General features: G+C 37.2%; 1 long non-coding RNA gene across 1 annotated transcript; it reads right to left on the reverse strand.

Annotated features, from left to right (window-relative positions):
• Nucleotides 1–434: 434 nt before the first annotated feature.
• LOC113962836 lies at nt 435–8985 on the reverse strand. Its single transcript, XR_003532640.1, has 3 exons — nt 8756–8985; nt 7777–7835; nt 435–492 (listed from the first exon to the last, which is right to left on the reverse strand). It is a non-coding gene; the product is annotated as an uncharacterized LOC113962836 (long non-coding RNA).
• Between the last annotated feature and the right edge of the window lie 10385 nt (nt 8986–19370).

Consider the following 19370-nt stretch of genomic DNA (forward strand, 5'->3'; position numbering starts at 1 on the left):
TGTTGAATGAAGTTTAAATATATTCACTTCTCAAATTTATTTGTTAGATTCAGAAAGAAGATGAGTGGTAAAGAACTACATAAGGAATAAAATTATATAAATATGTTCCAAAGTTAAGGATAAAAATTTCGTGTTGGAGCATGTACAGCTGGTAAAGGTCTGGGGCACAACTTTTATGAGAAGTGGTTGAGGGACCTGGGGTCATTTAATCTGCAGAAAAGGAAGGATGCTCTTACAAATTGTCCACTGAGTTATTGGTTTAGTGGAATACCAATAATAACATGTACAAAATAACCCCTCGTAGTTCTTTTCACCTTTTTTTAAAGAGTCCTACATTTGGATGAAGGATTAGGGAACTCCAGGAACTTAACTTAAGCTCTCAGAACCTCTTCTTTTTCTTTTTCTTTCTTTCTTTTTATTATTTATTTATTTTCCTCTAGATGATCAGTTATACAAAGAATGCTAACATCAGTTATGTGGTACAGGATAGATCTAAATAATGAAAAAAATAACAATATGGTGTAAGAACATTCCTGTTAGACTGAATTCAGGGCTGTTAATTAATACCTAATTATACATAACCATTTCTTGGGGAAAAAGAAGAAACCCTCAAATTAGGTTTATAGAGGAAACATTTCAAAGGCAGAGGCTACAGTCATTAAATGAAGAGCCAAAGCTGTTTCTCAATCAGATTCAAGTCACTTGTTCTCTTCATAACTGAATATATGGTTAGATGTGTTTATAGGTTTAACTCTGAAGCTTTGAAGGCTGGTCCATGGTTCTGTCAGTGCAGTCTGGCTCTATCAAGCCAAGGTAGGCTAACAAGTAATCCAATTGCTCTGTTGGTGTTTTATGCTCTGAATTATTTAAAACATAAAAATTTTTACCTTGAGCTTCAGATTAATTTAATCACCAACACTATTAACAGAAGACAGTGTGGCTTTGGGGACCAGTGCAGCCAGAACTACTTTGCCTGGCTACATAATGATAGCCAATTTGTTTGTGAGAAACCTATTTCTGCAGTGTTTTAAACAGATCACTCTCTTCGTATTTCTGATTAATACTTGCCTCCCAGGGCTTGACCTAAATGCATTGTTTCAAGAAGTTTTATAAAAAAATGCTTTTGTCTCTAGTCATCACTATTGACTTCTTGTTAATTGGGATTGTATTTCATTGGTAAACAGAAGGCACTGTTGTATTCATTCTGTTGATTTGTACCTGTATGCTGTGGGTTAATGGCATGATTAATAAACATTTCACACTGAATTTCCACTATCAGAAAAGCAATATTATTCAGTGACCGACTTTTACCTTACGCTTTAGTTCAACTCATTCCTGTTTGGCTTATCTAGAAAGGAGAATATTAACCTTAAAAAACACAAATAATTATATTTCAGTAATGTGTAGTATTATAGTGATATTTATTCAGCTCTTCACACCCTGAGTAACTTCCTGCACCATAACTTGGCATCTTTTTTTTAAGCTTACATCTGACATTTGCCTACCTCTGAGTATTCAAAAAATGCCCCAAATGGTACTAATTTTAGATGGTTAGACATTTCAAGCTAGGAATCCCAACTGGCTGCATAAGGTTTAAATAGTCTAATGTCATTACTTTACAGCTTCCTCTGACCCTTCTGTTTTTGTTATATGTTTCATGGCCAAATTCAGCACAGGAATACAGCCTGCGCTTAGTCACAGCAATACTGAATTGAGATCTCAGCAACTTTTGACCTAACATTGTACTGACTGTTGCTTATTACATTTTCAGGCTTCTTTCACTTTAGACTAATGTTTGCTAGTCCCTTTAAAATGCGTCTGTCCTTCATAACTGAATCCCAACATAACTAAATTTCCCAGGAAATTTTTAAGCAAACTGGGAGGAAAAAAATTCTTTGAATGTTGCCACAGTCTTGATTCTGAACTTCACAACTGTAGCCATCTTAAAGTGAAGAAAGAGAAGCCATAGCAATTAGAAATATTAATTTCTGTCAGAAAATGTGGATTTTATTTTGAAAATATTTAAGGAAAGAAAAGAAGTGGGTTTACATATTTGTGTGCTTTTCCCCATTAGGCAAGAAATATCTGATTTTGATAAGATATTTAGATACTATTAACAAGATCATTCTGCATAAAACCTCAAAATATGTGTAATTGTAATAAAAAGAAAATTCTCTGTTTTCAGGACAATTCCTATATGTGGGACTTGCTCATGTAGTGGAGGCGCCATAGTTACACTGAGAGACAGGAAAGAAAAGAGAGGGTTATTTCATATCATACACTTCAGCTGAATATTAAGCACTACAGATTCTCATTGTGAAAGGTGAAAAGGGTGCACATCAGGCAAAAGAATACGTTTATGAGCAGTATACTCTTGGTTGGATATGAACATTGACCTGTTAAAGCAGTCCAGAGGAGGGCCACCAAGATGATTAAAGGGATGAAGCACCTCTTCTACAGAGAAAGGCTGAGGGAACCGGGATCGTTCAGCCTGGAAAAGAGAAGGCTTTGGATTGACCTAACTGTGGCCTTCCAGTACCTGAAGGGAGCCTACAAGAAACTTGAAGACAGACTATTTACAGGAGCATGTAGTAACAGGACAAGGGAATTGGCTTCAAACTGGAAGAGCATAGGTTTAGATTAGATATTAAGAAGAAATTCTTTACTTTGAGGGTGATGAGACACTGTCACAGATCGCCCAGACAAATTGTAGATGCCCGCCCATGGAAGTGTTCAAGGCAAGTTGGATGGGCTTCTGAGCAACCTGGTATAGTGGAAAGTGTCCCTGGCCATGTCAGGGTGAGGTTGGAACTAGATGAGCTTCAAGGTCCCTTCCAACCCAAACCATTCTGCGAATCTGTGATTCTATGATTCCATAATTCTGTGATTCCATGACTCTACATTAGCTACTCCTGTTTTCCCCATGCAAGAAAACAAGCTCAAAATAAGCTAAACAAGCTCTTCCATCCTAAGTGTTTTTTTTACCCATAAATGTAGAAAATAAACAAATGAATTATGATACTCAAGGTAATACTCCTCCTCTAGTTGTAATATTCATGTAAGTCTTCTCCCAGCTCTGTTTTTCCTGATGGCAGTCCTCTCACTTTTAGCAGGGTGACACTCTTAACAAGCTTCCTACTTGCTCTGTGCTCTTTTAACCATGGCTTTTTCACTGATGGTGGTTTTATGTCCTTCTAATTTAGAATCAGCAGTCACCCCCACCCAGCAATCTCAAGGACATATGAGCACCTTCTGATTTCAAAATCTAATCAACTGTTTCCACCCACCTTTAAAGTCTCACACAGACAATTGCAGTGGACAATGGCCAGGAGACACTAAACTGCATTAAAACATAGAGAAAGACAGAAGCTAAAATCTGCCCCCGACCAATATATTAATTATATTGGCACAGTATGGAAATCTTCAGCAAAACACCCCCAGTATGACCCTCTAATAAGAGATCAATAACAGTAAAGTGGGAAAAAAGGGATGTGTGTGTCCTTTTTGAACTTGACGGAGTGCAAGTTGAGTACAATCTATATTCTGTTACACTTCACATTCTCACTCCCTATACTTCTGCCTGGCTGCCTGAATAAACTCTCAATTTCCTGGCCAGTGTAAAATACAAGGTTAAGGAGAAATGACCATTTGGCCTTCATTTTATTGTAGATTGTTCCTGGAATGTTTGCCTTTGTACTGTTGTTTGCTTTTGGTTAAGAGCTGAGCTCTTGTGGTTCACCCAGATGTGCCCTGGAGTCTTCTGTCCTTCCAACTTATCACCTGACAGCAATGATTGTATAGTGTAATTAAAAGTCAATGCTAGCTTTTGGGATATATGCTATAATAAAAGAACCATCTGAAATTAGGACTTAAATAATGAAGGGTTCAGGGACATGTAGGCTGGTATTTGTTATGCATTTTAATAGAGGAAGTTTGTAGCTAATTGGAGGCTAACTAAACCCTTTGGACACATTTCAAGTCACATCAGTCCTTTTTTTTCTCCCCAAGGAATCTGATAGGCCACGCAGCTTAGTACTGCCTTTTTCTATCTTAATTACCACATTGAATTGTGCTAATGTAGGTTTACTTTAGAGGCATGTGTTATGATTATAATCCAGGCAAGAGTTTCTACTACCGTCTTCACAATCTAGTTTAAACACCTCTCTATCTGCAAATAGTAGAAGAAGAAAAAATTAAAGACCAATTTGCTTCTCAAACTAATACCTTGTAACTCATGCACATGTATCTAGAGAAAGTAGGTCACCTGAGTTACTCTGACCCACCTCAGCAGCTTGTAAACAATGTAGCTGTTATTCTGTATTTAAGATATTACTAAATCTGATTTTATATAATATTATATTTTCATTGGGCTGCAAGAATGGTCCTTGCCACTCTTCATAGTGGCCCTGAAGAGTCTCATCAGATTTAAGTATGTTAAGCCTGTGAATGGAAATCTATATTATTCAACGGGGCTAACAGGGAAAAAAATGTTATGCCAACCCCATTTATTTGCTGCTTGTGGAATTTTGCAGTTTTGGTCAGTGAACCCAGTAGGCTGACCTTCATAATTCAGGCTGAAGTTAGGGAAAAGCAGAAGCACTTTAAAAGTGAAATACAGAACTGTTGTGTTTTGTAAATGTCAGTAGAAAATGCTGAATAATACCAAAATCAAAAACAGCAACAAATCCCTCATACTTTACCGTACTTTGCATACTTTGCACATGCATGCACAACTTTTTTAAGGAATTAACAAAATGGTTGAGTTTAAAAAAAAAGAATTTGATCTTGAGGGTTTTTTGAGGTTAACATTTAAAAATTTGATCCAAAATATTATAATTACCTCATCTCCAGTTTTCCATGAAGCAAAGTGGTTTGTGTGAGTATACACAGGCAGAATTCCAAGTCTGCAGTTACTTCGCTATTCTATAGAGATATTGAGGCATTTTTGGCCAAGATACGTACCAGCAGCAAACATACATATATCAGCTAACTTTGGTCTTCCTCTCCCTTTCTTACCTCCAAAAATTAAATGATTTTTGTATATATGCACCAAGGATTTTCACTCATAGCTACCTAAGCTGTATTTCAGGGTAAGGAAAAGGCTTGTCTTCTTCTACTCTCTTGAGTTGCCCATTTATTGTTGTATCAGTCTTCTGACCTCCCAACATCACTGTGCACTGTTGCGCGATGCTGGAAGACTTCGGATAACCCACATTTCTTGTATCGCAAGACATGTTTGATGCACTTATGTTATTTTCAATTTCTGCAAGATCAGGAAAAAAAAAAAGGCGTTAACTTGTTTCCCAAGAGGCTTACATATCCTTGGCCTTCTAGGTGAAAAGACTGAGGAGATCCCTGCCCCAAGTTTCTGTGTGTTAAACCCTCTGATTTTTATGATCCTTCTCCTCGAGGAAGGAGGGCTGCTTTTTCTGTGCAGTAGTTTGATGGAGCTTGGCACAAAAAAGATTATGGATACCCTATTCACAACTTGGTCAATGTGCAGAGAATATAATTGAATAAAATTAAGTGTTCTGACTAGTGGATGTCAGAGCATGTATTCAGGAGCAGGAAATAGCACTGGACTTGGAAAAGGATAGGACATGAAAACGCACTGAGTGTATAACTAAGAGTTGACCTCAGGTCTTCTTCATTGTTGCTGCAACAGCCTGTCTTGCTGTTAAGGCGACATGATTTTTGGAAAGTGAGAGTGAGCAATTTTTCCTTGTCATCCCTTTCCTGGTTCTTCATCCTCTCTCCCTGTTCTTTCCTCTTTGCTTATCAATGTCACAGACAGTTCTCCCGTCAAAACCCACTCTTTCATTTCACAGTCTCACGGTTGAGCACTGAAGATTTACGATGCAGAGGTACTCCTTCTGTTATTGCTTTTTGAAAATACTTTTTCTAGGAAAAAACTGGTTTGCCCAAATGTAAAAAAGGAGAAAAATTTACCGGAGAAATAATAGTAAAACAAATGTGCTGGTGATATTTGGAAAAATACTGGCATCTACTTCTGGCTGAATTCAAGCAATTACAGCTTGCAGTAAAACATGACAGTTTTAGTATTTAGTCTGAGCTCAACCACTTTTCATGCTTATATCTGATGCATTCTACATTTTATAGAGATCATTAGCTGCCTTCGACAGTTCTGTAGAGGGACTAAATACATTTTCTCACACATTTTCTATCAATTACATATCAAAATATAGGTCCTGTTTTGCTATTCTTTAATTTAAATTGACATCAATTAAATATTAATTAAATTTCTCCTTGATCAATTCTTTTTATACTTTATTGGACTTCCTTATCTTTACAAAAATTTTTCCTGAATATGATTTCTTGTGTTCTGTGTAACAGAAAGATTTTTTCTGCTTCCTAGTTTTTGAGTTAATTCACATATTCTTTGACAAGTTAAACCATCTCACACAGGTCTGTTCATGTGCAGTAGTTTCCATCATTCTTATCCTTCATTATGCTTACCCTCTTTGCCTTTTCTTCATAAATTGATAGATCTAAGCCTGACAGAGTTCAAGAAGCATTTCAATGATACCCTTGGGCACATGGTATGACTCTTGGAGATGATCCTGTGCAGGGCTAAGGTTTGGGCTTGACGATCCTTGTGGATCCCTTACAACTAGGCATATTATATGATTCTGTGATTCTGTGCTTCCTCCATTTGCATTGCCTCCTCTGTTCCATTTTTCCCTTGACTGGAAAAACACAATCGGCCTAGGTTTTTCTTTTTATTTCATAATTCCATTTTGATTTTAACACTGACTTGTAAAATGTAACTATAGAACATTTTGTATTTAGTTCCCTTTTCATCTCTGACTCTATAAATTAGATTTTTTTTCCCAAGTACTGTCAATTTAGTTGTTCTTTTGCTGATTAAACACAATTCCATTTTCCTGGCTTCAGCTCTGTTCTCCCTCTGAAGACTTTTTCATACAATTCCCATATTTTCTAACATTTCAGTATCTATTAACCTCTGCCTCTTGACTGGCAGCTGAAACTTCAGTTTAAATCCTGAAATATAACTGAAGGGTCATAAAAAACAAAGATAATGAAGATGGTAGATGTGACACCATACTGTGAATATGCCTGAGCGGTGCATAGAGGTCATCCTGGCAATTCATCTTAGAGTTCTTTTAACTAATTAGTTACCTTTTCCTCTGAGTACTCACAGGCCTTTGGTATTCATAAGTTTGTTCTTTTAATTGTTGTAGAGTGGAAAAAGGGTGCTTTTCTTCTTTTTCTTTTCCTGCTTGGGAAACCCTCTTTAAATATAATTTCTTTAGTTTGAGGCAAGTTCAGGTGTCAATGAAAATACTGGTTTTGTACCACTACGTATTTATGAAGTTATTTCAAAAAAGTGTTTGCTGATAAAACACATTTTAACTCTCAAGTATACCTACATTACAGAGGTCTTACTGAAAGTTATATGTCTTAGTGAGAGTCTACATATATAACCTTTTGAGTAACTCCCTGAATAAAAAACTTTGAATGATATTTTTCTGCATCACAGCCATCCCCTCAGGTGCTTTATGTACTTATGTTTTCTGTGTTCGGGGGTCACTTCAATTTTCCTAACACAATTTGCACATTTAGGCCTCATTTAGAACGTTATATTTCTAACTCACATTAACAGGAATCTTTAAACAATCTTTTCTGGATTCATTTTCTTCTATAAAATTATCGAAAGTTTGAAGGCCAGTTCCTGTATTCTAGGAGGTGGGCAAAAAAGTATCAGAATGTACCTCACACTCTCTATCTCCTCACACTCTCTATCTCCTCTCTGTTCTCCCTTTTTGTGAAGCAGCTGACTCTCTTCCAGTCACCTTGAACAGAAAAAGCAGAAGAAAGAACAGGATTATAGTATCTGATGATCTTTGCCCATTTTCTACCTCCTACTTACTTAATCTCTGAGAACTGGGTAAACAGTTTTTGCTTTTCCTCTTTGTTGATACATAGGCTGAATCTTGCTGAGCAATGGCAAAGAAAACCTAATTCTTGATGAAGTTCTTAGCGGTTTTTGAAATATCATTGCTGCTTGATCCGATGTTATCTTTTCATAATGGCTATGCAAAATGCTGGATGCTGTTTTAAAAGCAAATTAAATTGAATGACAGTAAGCAAGCAGAAGACTATTCAGTAAAATATATTTTGCTGCTTCCCTGTTTTTCAGAGAAGGATCAAAAGTTCCAAACATCACACGTATTTCCTTGCAGAATATTCTGAGGCACAGTGGTATGGTACTTTGGAATCAGATGATAGATATAGCAATACTTATCAAACCAATGCAATTCAATCTCAGGCTGACATGCAGAGCTTTATATGAAGATACAACATGTTCATGGACTTGGTCAGATATAGCTTTATACACAAAAAGTAAGATCTGAAAAAAATCCAATTCCATGCTTGATCAGAAGCAAGTGACAAAAGAAAGACAGAGAAAGAAGCCAAGACAGACAGCATACGTGTTGAGAAGAAAAATAAATCAAACTGGTTCTATCCAACAACTCAGAACGGTGGCATTTTTCTATGGCATGAACTGAATGGTCAGATTCCTGGATATGAGTAATGGTCACAACATGGAAATACTGTTTTTGCAGAGAAGAGAAAAACAAGCATACAGAGAAAATTAAAGGATAATATCAAGAGCATAGAGGGACCAACTGTTGGAATAAGGCTCAGTGGCACAGCATGGCTAGAAAAGATTCTAAAAATCGAAACACAACCTCCCCTTTTTAGCCACTACCAGAGTTTTCTTCTCCTTTCAACCTGCAAGTGAAGCATCCTGTATGCTGAAGCAACCTGTGGCGATGAGGTTGGTATTGAGTATGGTACCACTCAATACGGTACTACGTAGTGTGATTCTTGGGTTGATCCTGTGCAGGGCCAGGAGTTGAACTTCAATGATCCTTGTGGATCCCTTCAGGATATCCTATGATTCTACAACACTCCTTCCTTTGGTGAGTATAGCAGGATATGAATAAGAGATGAGGGGCAAAATAGCACCATACTCTACAACAAGTCAAAGCTCTAGAAGCAGCAGCTGTGTGGAAGACTGTCCTTGAGAACCAAGTGGCTACAACCTCACCTACTCTCCAGCTCAGCTGGAAAACTTTTGAGAGGGTACACAGTTATTTCTGCTCTGCAAGTATGTTGTCAAAGTAACCACTGCAATATAGACAATAGGGCAGGGCAAGCAGACTTCGCAGCTTTGCACAATTTAGTTCCATTTAGTACAATTATGTACAGTGTACATTAAAAAAAAAATGAGGATTAACGTTCAGTACAGTGAAATTCATCACCATGAATATTAACCCACTCTCTTGAAGCAACATTTTGTTGATGAGTCCCTAGCCAGTGATATTAAACAGTATACTAGCACTTGGGGGAGGTAGTATGATAGTCTATGATAAAATATTATATTTAGGTGATTATTTAATTAGTGTAATGCAATGTTATTCCTCAGCCAGACAACCAGAATCAAGATATAATTGTAAATTCCCAATGATATTTCAATAAATACTCTTATTTAGATGAGCAGTGAGCTATAAGAGAGACTAAGACTACTTTTGTCAAGATCATTCATTGCAGTTTGGAAGAATACCTCAAATTTATAGACATACAACTAAACCTGGAGTAAGGCTTTGAAAGCAATCTTTGCTCAATCCTTCTATTATTTGGACATGGACATACTTATTTTTCTATGCATTATTAAAAAAAAAATTGTCATCTGTGGCATTTTGGGGTTGAGAAATGATATGCAATGGATGTCCTGAAAATGACAGGGACTAGCAATTTGTTAAATAGATATAGAGAGCTGCCAAGTTTGGAAAATTTGGATCTGGATCCTCTGGCAGAATATTCACAAAAATGAGACAACATATACAATTTTTCACTCTCTAAACTGCTACCCTGAATATAAATTAGTGAAAATTACTGCAGTATCCTATTTATTAATGACTGTCAATTAAATCCATTGGATCAAGATGAGAACCTGCCTTCCTTTAGATTTTGTATATTATTAGTACATTTATCATACACATGCCCATCTACTGCAGAGTGGGCAGGGAGGAGAGTATTAGAATTATTTACTAATAATTTATATTTGTAATAATAGAAATATTTCTGCATTAGACCTTAAGATGTTTTTGTGCTTGAAAAACAGACATTACTTCAAGTATACAGAAAAGAAAATTGATAAAACCCTAAAGTTAAGTGGTTAAAATTGAGTCCATATTATAAGCGAATATAAAAGAGCACAAAGGAGGTGGTTTTTTTCCTGGAGAAAGACCATTGCCAAATGATGATGTATGCATCAATGCACTGAAAGCTGTTAAAAGAGAACATAGGAAAGACAAATAAATTGGTAAATCCTTCAGGCACTCATGACAAACAAAAAATCCCATGTATCTGCAGAAGGATTTACTTATTTTCCTTTCTGGCCTCGACTCACAGCTAAATAGCTGAGGTTTTAAAAGGAGCAACAACTTTCTACTGCTACAGTTGGTTCTGAAAAAGATTTCACTAGCATGAAGCAAAATCAATTTATAAAAAATAATCATTCATATGTCATTTCTCCTTTATTTTCTGTATGAGCAGAAGTGTCAGGAAAGGAGGAGAATTTTTCAATATGTCATTATTTTTTTTCTTACTGTAGTGGCTCTGTTCTACATCTTTGGGATATAGCCTAATTTCTGATTTTGTGTATCAGTCTTTGGATTTTGACCATTAGCCAAACTACTGAGTTTGACTACAAACACTAACATAGCACAAACATTAGATGACATTTCAAAGTAGCATCACCAATAATCAAATAAAGGACAAATTCTGAATAAGAAGTTCTCTACCCAGGGGTTCAGTTTGATTAATTCACTCCCATATCCCTCCTCTGGGGTCAAACTGTAGCTGTTAAACAGTGTTTTGAATTCATTTTCTTCCTGAAAGCTCAATCATTAAAATATTTACATGCTGTTTTATATTACAATAAATAAGGTCAGAATGATAATTTTAAGCTTTTGAGGGAATTTTTTAAGCTTTTGTGACTGCCTGCAGCAGTTGCATCTGCACACCATCACATTTTTTTCATGCATGATCAGATCTGTAGGTAAACCTGCCTTTTCAAACACCTTTATATCAGCATTTTTTATTCTTAAACATCTACATAGAATCATATATGCAGAATCTGTGCATATATTTATGCTGAACATAGTAAAGAATTACAAGGATCGAGGAAAAGGGGAGAATTGGCTTGGTGACCAAGACTCAGCTCATCCTTGCTCCACGTTGTATAAGTACTCCAGGGCATGCAACAGCAATGATTGCACCTGCCTAGACACATAACACTTGTTATTTACCAGACAGTTTGAGCTAGTTCTCCACTAGTGTTGGTGTTGACCTGATCTCTCTACTTCTGCTCCTGAGCAGAAGGAAGGGAGAGTTACAGATGTGGTTTTTTAAACATTTGAAGAAGAAAGACCTTAATATATTGTCCTTTTGAATAGATAGTGAATTATCACAAAGTGTGTTTGAAGTCCATTACTTTTCTGTACACGTTTGTTTTCAACACTGATGTGGGTGTATTTTAATTGTTTAACAGAACATAGACTCTCAGGTGAAATGCTACCAAATAAGGAAAAATGTTGAACAAAATATAGCAGATCTGAACTCTTTAAAAAGGATTTCAAACAATCCTTGCTGGTGCTTATGGGAGTCCTGAAATAGTCTTCCTATCAGATTTTATTTCCCATTGTCATGTATGATGAGAAAGCAATAAAATGAAATTTTTCCCTCTAAGTTATAATGGCATTTGTAATCTGTCATTTGGTATTGCCTCCAAAAACCAAGGACACATTTTACACTTCTCAGCTTGCTTAATTTATTGCTTATAATGTACAGAAGTTCACTTAATCTCCAAATGCAAGAAATTTCAATGCCTTATTTTTTTTTATTTAATTTAAAAATCAAAACTTCCATGTGTGTGAGATGCTACACCTCAAGTCAGTGCATGAAGAAATAACCAGCACAGCAGAGTTATTATAGATGATGCACAAATAAATCTTCTAAAGCAGCCCTTATGAAGCATATAATGTAGCTCTCAGAGGGAGGTCCAACTGTCATTGATTTCTTCAGTTATCTTTGTGGGACATAGCTTTAATCCAATTGCAAATTCAACTTTTCAGTTGTCAGGTTCCTTTCAAATGTGAGGGTAAACAGCAACAGAAAAGACAGCAAACAGTAATGAAGTATAAGCCAGATTTACTTAGTATAGACCCCTGAAGATAAACAAATACACACTGGCCTGCCACTCCAAGATCAGAAGGAGCTATTTGCATGGTATTTCACAAAATTGAAAGCAGTCTTGGCTTGTTTCCCAAAACAATACAAACTTAGCAGATTTACGTTGGGGACATACTAGATTCAGTGCAGAACAGTGACTGTAACTTATTTTGCATCCTTCAAACCTTCCCATGTAACTGAAGGAGGGGAAGGAAGGCAAGTGGGAGTTCATAGGCTTTGAGGTAGAATCATGTATTCCTCATTAAAAATCTATTCTGCTCAGAGAGATGGTCCAAAGTAACATCAGCTCATTTTTTATATTTTTTTGGGGAGACTACTCATGCTGACACTAAAACACTTTTTCCCAGTATGGGAAGAGAGGTAACACTAGCCTGAATCAGGCTAGTCTTGAGACTCTTAGATTAGTTAGATTGTGACAGCTGGACAAGTCTTAAATAAGGTGAAACTCCATTGCCCCATCATCTCTTCCTTATTTCCCTCAAATTTATGAATAAAGTGCCTACTGATTTCTGTGTCTTCCAGCTTGGAACCACTTAACAAAAACTTTGTCTGCCCCTTCACTAGCAAAACAGCTGGATTTTTATAATGAGATAGGACACCTAAACTAAGTCCTTTTGTGAAAATATAGTAAAAATTCTTAGTTTCACCACAGGCAACTACAGCTCTAAGACTGCTCAGCTGTTTCATAGAAAAGCGAGTTGCAATTATTTCTCAGATTTGCAATGCTCTGTTAAAACAAAGAAGCTAATAACATATCACTTTTGCTTCAGTAAAGTCTTTTTAGTCTATGATTTTGTTAAGCAGAAAGCATCAAGCCTACTATGAAGTCTCTCTATGTTGGCCCAAGACCAAGGAGCTCAACATTACTAACACAGAGGAAGGTGGCTCTGAGAGGACAGGCACTGCTGAGACCCTCTGCCCTCCGTCTGACATGTCTGTCATGTCTGCCGTCACATGAGAGCTCCTGAAACCAGGTTTGCAGCTAATCAATTCAATGTTTTCTGACTACCACTTGCCCTTGAGTTTTCTTTAGGACAGCAAAATTGCACAGTGAAAATGCTATGGGTTTCTCTGATTTCCTTTTTTTTCTGTCTAATTTATGGGCTTGTACACACATTTTTGGATTTTTGCATATCATTTCAACTCCACCGGCATGTGCTTTGCATATGTACTGAAATATATTTAATTTTGCCACAGATATAGATGTATGCTTATATAAGTTCATCAGGATCTTGGGAATTCAGACAGTACTTGTGCTAATACTGGCAGCAATGCTGCATTCTTAAAGGTTACTGTTTGCAGTTTTTAGCAGATTCATTTTTAAGTGGATTCTTTCCCACTCTTTTAAGGTCTGTTCATAATTAATAGGCAGAAAGTTATTCAATGGAGCTAGTTCTGCACTTCCAGAACACCAGTTGTGCTGGTTTAAAAGTTAACCAGCAGGGGAAATGAACTCAACTCAAAAGAGAGATTATAAATCAGAATAACAATTTAATAAAGTAATACAATAAGTACAATTATACAGACAAACAATTGGTTTTAACCCGCAAAACCCAAATGTATAACCCAGCACCCTGGGGCATGAACAAAGTGGTGTTCCTTGGGCCCCCCTGAGTCCAAAGTAAAGGGAGAGGGGGAAAACCTGCTGGTGGGAGAGCTGTTGCAGTCTGGTCGAGAGTGGTAATTGCAGTCCAGTCGAGGGTGGTGGTTGAGAGTGGTGATCTGCAGTCTTCCTCTGGATCCCACGAGTGGTTAAAAAAGTCCCAAGACTCCAAGATTATATATCCTCCAGTTCAGGCAGGGTTGCTCAGTACCTCCCTCAGGGTGGGGGGTTCCTTAATGAGGAACAAAAGCAACATCCTGTCTCGCAGGCCTCTTAACACCTAGTTTATAGCCTGAGGAGTCAGGCTCTATGCGCAGACGGTGTAAATGGTTCATTGATAACAATTTCTGGGGAATGGCATGGAAGGCTATAGAATACACAGTTTTGGGTTACACCCATCCAGTGATGAACTGGTCCCAGTTGTTCTAACTAGGACACCAGTATAGTCAGAAACAGAGACTGAACAACTTCCACTGTCTCTTGAGCTCATCTTTATCTACTGACTATCTAATACATCAAATCAAATTGTGCAGACTTAGAAAGGACAGGATAATTCATAGGAGAGATAACTATGTTCTTTTTCTGTATGTCCTCTCTAAGGGGCCTGCTTCTACAGGCAATAAAACCAGGCAGTAGCGTATGCATATAGATTTCCTCCACACGCATGACTGTTATCATATTTCAAGTGTTTAAAAGGGCTTTTTTCCCCTTAGCATCTTTTGTGATGCTCACTAAAAACAAGAGAGGCCACCTGCTGCATGCAACTGCTCAACAGTTCACCCACTGAGACCCCTGAACTCTTCAGGCAAAAACCCTTTCACACTTAATGGGTCACTTGGGCTTGGCTGCTGAGTCTGCTGCTGCAATGCCTCTGCATCTCTCTCTAAATGTGTTTGAGCACGTAAAAATCCTTGACTCTAGACCCCATCAGAAGACAATGTCTTTCCACTCTGGGTGATGAAATCACTCCAGATGCAGAGAATGGGTAGTGTGCGGCCCTTGTAGCTGTCATCTCACAGAATAAACACTTGAAGGTATGCAGTGCTGTGTTGGGAGGGAGCTTGCAGGGGTCAAGCCTTATGGCTTGTTTTGAGGGGCCATTAGCTAGTATTCCATATCTCTGAATCTCAGGCACAAATGCGGAGAGACTTGAAATAAAATGAACTAGACTTTTAATTTTGTGCAAAGATAGTAGCAAGGCAGAGGTAGGGGAAGAGAAGGTTTGGGAAGGTTTGGGAAGGGAAAGTTTGGGAAGGTTTGGGAAGGTTTGGGAAGGTTTGGGAAGGTTTGGGAGGGTTTGGGAAGGGAAGAGAAGGGAAGGATAGGTGATTTATTGATTTAAATGTTCAGTTACAAGGTAAACAACATGTGGGTAGTGTGTTTTTCGTAGGTCTCCTTTATTTAGTGCTCCTCTTCCACAGGGATGCACTAGTAAAAATAGAGATAAAACCACAATAAACTACTGTGGATGAAACAGATCATTATTTTGCAAGGTGCAGGGCAGATAATCCAAGAAAAACTCAGAGATTTTGTGACATGTGAAAATGTTCATTGTATGCAGAATGTTCCAGATAAAATGAAACTCAATTGGAGTTTAGTCTGAAATGAAGCACGAATGCCATCAAGATTTCCCTAACACTGTCTGTAAAATACTCATTAAAGGGAATCATACAGTAGCACAGAGAGAAGTAATACATTATTTAGCATTTCCAGGAAGCACTCTAGTTTTCTGTATATTTCAAGCAGCTGAGTCTTCCATGGAACCCAATTCAACTGTCCTCAAAGCAAAGATAAGAAGCATCAGTTTTTCCTCAATCTTTGTAGTTCTTACATTCAGGACCCTTCCTTTGGGATGTTAGGGGACACTCTAAAGCTCTAGCCGGGGTTTAAACATACTTATAAGCAGAAGATAATACCAAACCTGACCTCTTACAAAAATGAAAATCCACTGAAGTTTGCAATAAAGTCTGAGAAATATTCTTCTTCAGCTGGAACAAAATGAGCTTGGCAGCATGTGTAGCTCTGACTAGTAATCTACATGTAAATCAACAGCAGCCCCATGACCTGAAAAGCCTTCTGTGTGTCAGTAATACTGTATTATATGAAGAGGACTGTCTTAAGCCAAAAGATGTGGGAGAAAATACATACTGATAAAATTGTATAATATATTTTTGGCAGTACAAGTGCTCACTGGAAAATTGGAGTCTGACTCCAAGAGCATGTGGCTCAGAGATCTGCAGCCAACACATCTCAATCGGGTTGCTCTCCGCCGCCCTCTGTCTTCTCAAGTAATGATTTTAAACAGAATATTGTGATCTAAAATAAATATTGTCACCTCCTACAAGAATATACTCTTCTGTTTCCTTGTGTAAAGGTTGTTGCTATTGAAGAATTTGTTCTTTTTTGCAGCACATGCTCCACAATTTGTTGCTTAACTCTAATTTTGTCTCCTTATCAAAACAAAACCAGGTTTGGGCTTTTTGGGTGGAATTTATGTGGGTTTCTTTTAAATTGTAAAAGACAGAGGACAAGTTTTGCTTTGAAGTTTGTGAGTTTGACTGAATTGTACACTACATTAGTTTCTTCCACTGTATACTCTGTTATCAAAGAAGTACAATTTACCTGTTGATAGAAAAAAGTAATTTTCCGCTTTTTGGTAGGGTTTTTTTTATGAAGTAATTTTTTTCTTTACATTGCAGCTCTGCAGTTAACAATGCTGTTACTATGGAATAGCATTGACACATTCGTGTTACTCACCACAGGGGATGTTCACAATTTTCTGCTTCAGACATATAAATTAGGCATCTTTAGTTTCTCTGAATTTCTTTCCTGGCTGTGTTGACCTCATTTCACAGACTGCGAAAAGGAGCTTCGGCTTTTACCTTTGGTCCCTTGACTGGGGAGTGCTTTAATTGTCCCAGGCAAATCGTTTGAATGTCCATTTCTCCCAAGTGAGTTAATTAACATCCTTACTACACAGTTGTGTTCATCCTTAGTGAAGTTACTCACCGTTCTAATAGCAACCTGTTAGCCACTCATTTCTTGGGGCTCTTCATACAACCATTACTCCACATATGACAGTCATTGCTTTCAGAGTTCTAAGGGCATCAAATCTTCCTTCTGCTGAGGTCAGACTCCATGCATGTCAGGAGAGAGCAGAATAGGAGGGGGAATTGTGGCACAGAGATCTGCACCATGTCCATAAGCCTGTCAGATCAAGTCCACTTCTCACTTGTTACATGAAGAATAAGCAATGATGTTACCTAGACCTGAAACCCTTTCATAAAAAAATTAAGCTTTGGTAATGCAAATATTTTAAAAATCTGAGAGTTTTCTTTTGCATTTTTTGTTTTCTTGTGTTTTTTTTTCTTTTTCTCTTCAGGCAGGAAGACGCTTGTTCAGGTCTGTCTACATTCTTGTATGGGTCAAAAATTGTGTGGTAAGTGATCCCTCTGAAGTCACAGTGTTTTGGATAAGCACAAAAATATTCCTTCCTTTTTAAATTGTGGCCTACTCTTTCAGCTTGTGTTCAAACTAGCACTTGTTCTTATTTAATCTAATTCTATGAGAACTGCTGAGCCTGCTTTTTTTCCCCCTTTATAGGACCTACACTGGGCCAGCTCAAGGAGAAGCATCTGTATTTATATAGACATTGAATGAGACTGAAAGAAACCAAATTCTTCTAATCTTTTCTCACAGAAAAGAAGGTCCATTCTCTTACTTATGCTAAGATGTGAAAAATGCAATTCCCTTACGTGTTAGTTTTCTTTTTTGTGACATCTAACAAAAATTCCAAGATGACAATTATTTCCTAGAATATTTGATAACATATTGCACATCCCATTACATGCTTAAAATGCTCTGAAGGACAGTATCTGTTTAAACCAAGGAATCTCTTATACCTCTCCTACTAGGGTGAGTCAAATGTCACTTTCTGGAAGTCACTCGACTTACCTCTGTAAAACATGAGCCAGTGAGTTCAGATTAGAAATCAGTTTCTAAGTTATTGATAAACTTTTATGATTTTTAGTTTCATAATGCGAGAGTTACAAATATGCCATTCACATGTCTGAGAGCTTTCAGCATATAACTCATGTATGAGAAACATTCAGTCACACAGTTGCAGAATTGTTACACTTGTCTGAATATGAATAAGTCTAAAAGTTTGACTTACTATGGTTGTGACCAAGAGGTGACCTAATCCTTGGAAAAAATAGGGTAAAGGCAGCCATTATAAAAGTCTTGGGTGTCAGGAATTACACAGAACTGGTTGGTTTGAATCCTTGAGGTAATTAATAGAGAATACTTAGATACCTGACATTTATAACAATCTTGAATACAAACCTTTTCTCTTCAGAAAGCATGTTTTTGATATTAAGTCTTCCAGTTCATTAAGCATGGAATGGCCTGGTGATATAAGGTATTGTAAGAGAAATTTTAAGAGGGAAGTACTTCAAAGCAAAATTATGCTACAGCTAAAATATCTGTTCCCAGTTGTCACTGGGAGAAAATAACTAAAAGGTAGATTTTCTTTCATAATTTCACATTTAAGACTTCGAGGTCACCAACTGCAGATTGAGATGGCCAATGATGGCTATAGCTACTTCATGAGGGAACTAATTTTAGAATATTTCAAGGGAAATCAGATTTCTAATGCAGTTCTGTATTTCTTAAGGCAAATCAGAATCCTACTTTTCCCTCTTCTAGATACATATACATATATACAGAGAAAAAGAGAGAGAGATGTCGTATACAGATATATGAAGACATAATTATGTATATATTCCTGGTGAATATTTAAATACACAGATGCATATATGTTTGTACACAGATACATATTCAGAAAGACAAAAAAGGTGGCAAGAAAGATTCTATTCTGCTGTTCTAAGTCAATACAAAGATTTTTATGGAATTTATCACTTTTCCTTTAACGTTGTCTACAATAAATAATTTTTTTTTAAAAGTCACTTGGGGGGAACGAGGGTCAAAATTAGGGGAAAAATACCCTGTACCTTTTATTTTCTCTATTGTCTTTGTTCAGCAAAGGAAGCATATTCCTAGGTATTCAAGATGGGTGTAATGTAGATCTATTGACATCTACAGTTATCCTCAGGGTTGCAAATGTGCTTCCTACGTGCCTTTGCAGAAGAATCCAGTAGAGAACATTATCACCATCACCAGAGAAATGGTACTGTCAACAATTGCCTGTGTGATCAGGCACTTATCTTTTGATGTTCAGTTACCTTCTGCTTGTTAACCTTGTCAAGAAGGGGCACGGAGGGGAACACCAACCAAATGAAACCTGTGGTAATTACTGTAATTCGGAAAGAAATATATTCACTGGAGGCAGGCAGTTCCACCCTCACAATCAACCTTTCTGCAACTCAAGGAAAACACAAACATGGCCTGGCTCAGACAAATTAGGCATGAACAAATGTTGCACATTAAATGAGTTAAAGGA

The sequence above is a fragment of the Neopelma chrysocephalum genome, unplaced genomic scaffold (assembly GCF_003984885.1).
Source record: "Neopelma chrysocephalum unplaced genomic scaffold, ASM398488v2 Primary Assembly neopelma1_22, whole genome shotgun sequence".
In the NCBI taxonomy this organism is placed as follows: domain Eukaryota; kingdom Metazoa; phylum Chordata; class Aves; order Passeriformes; family Pipridae; genus Neopelma; species Neopelma chrysocephalum.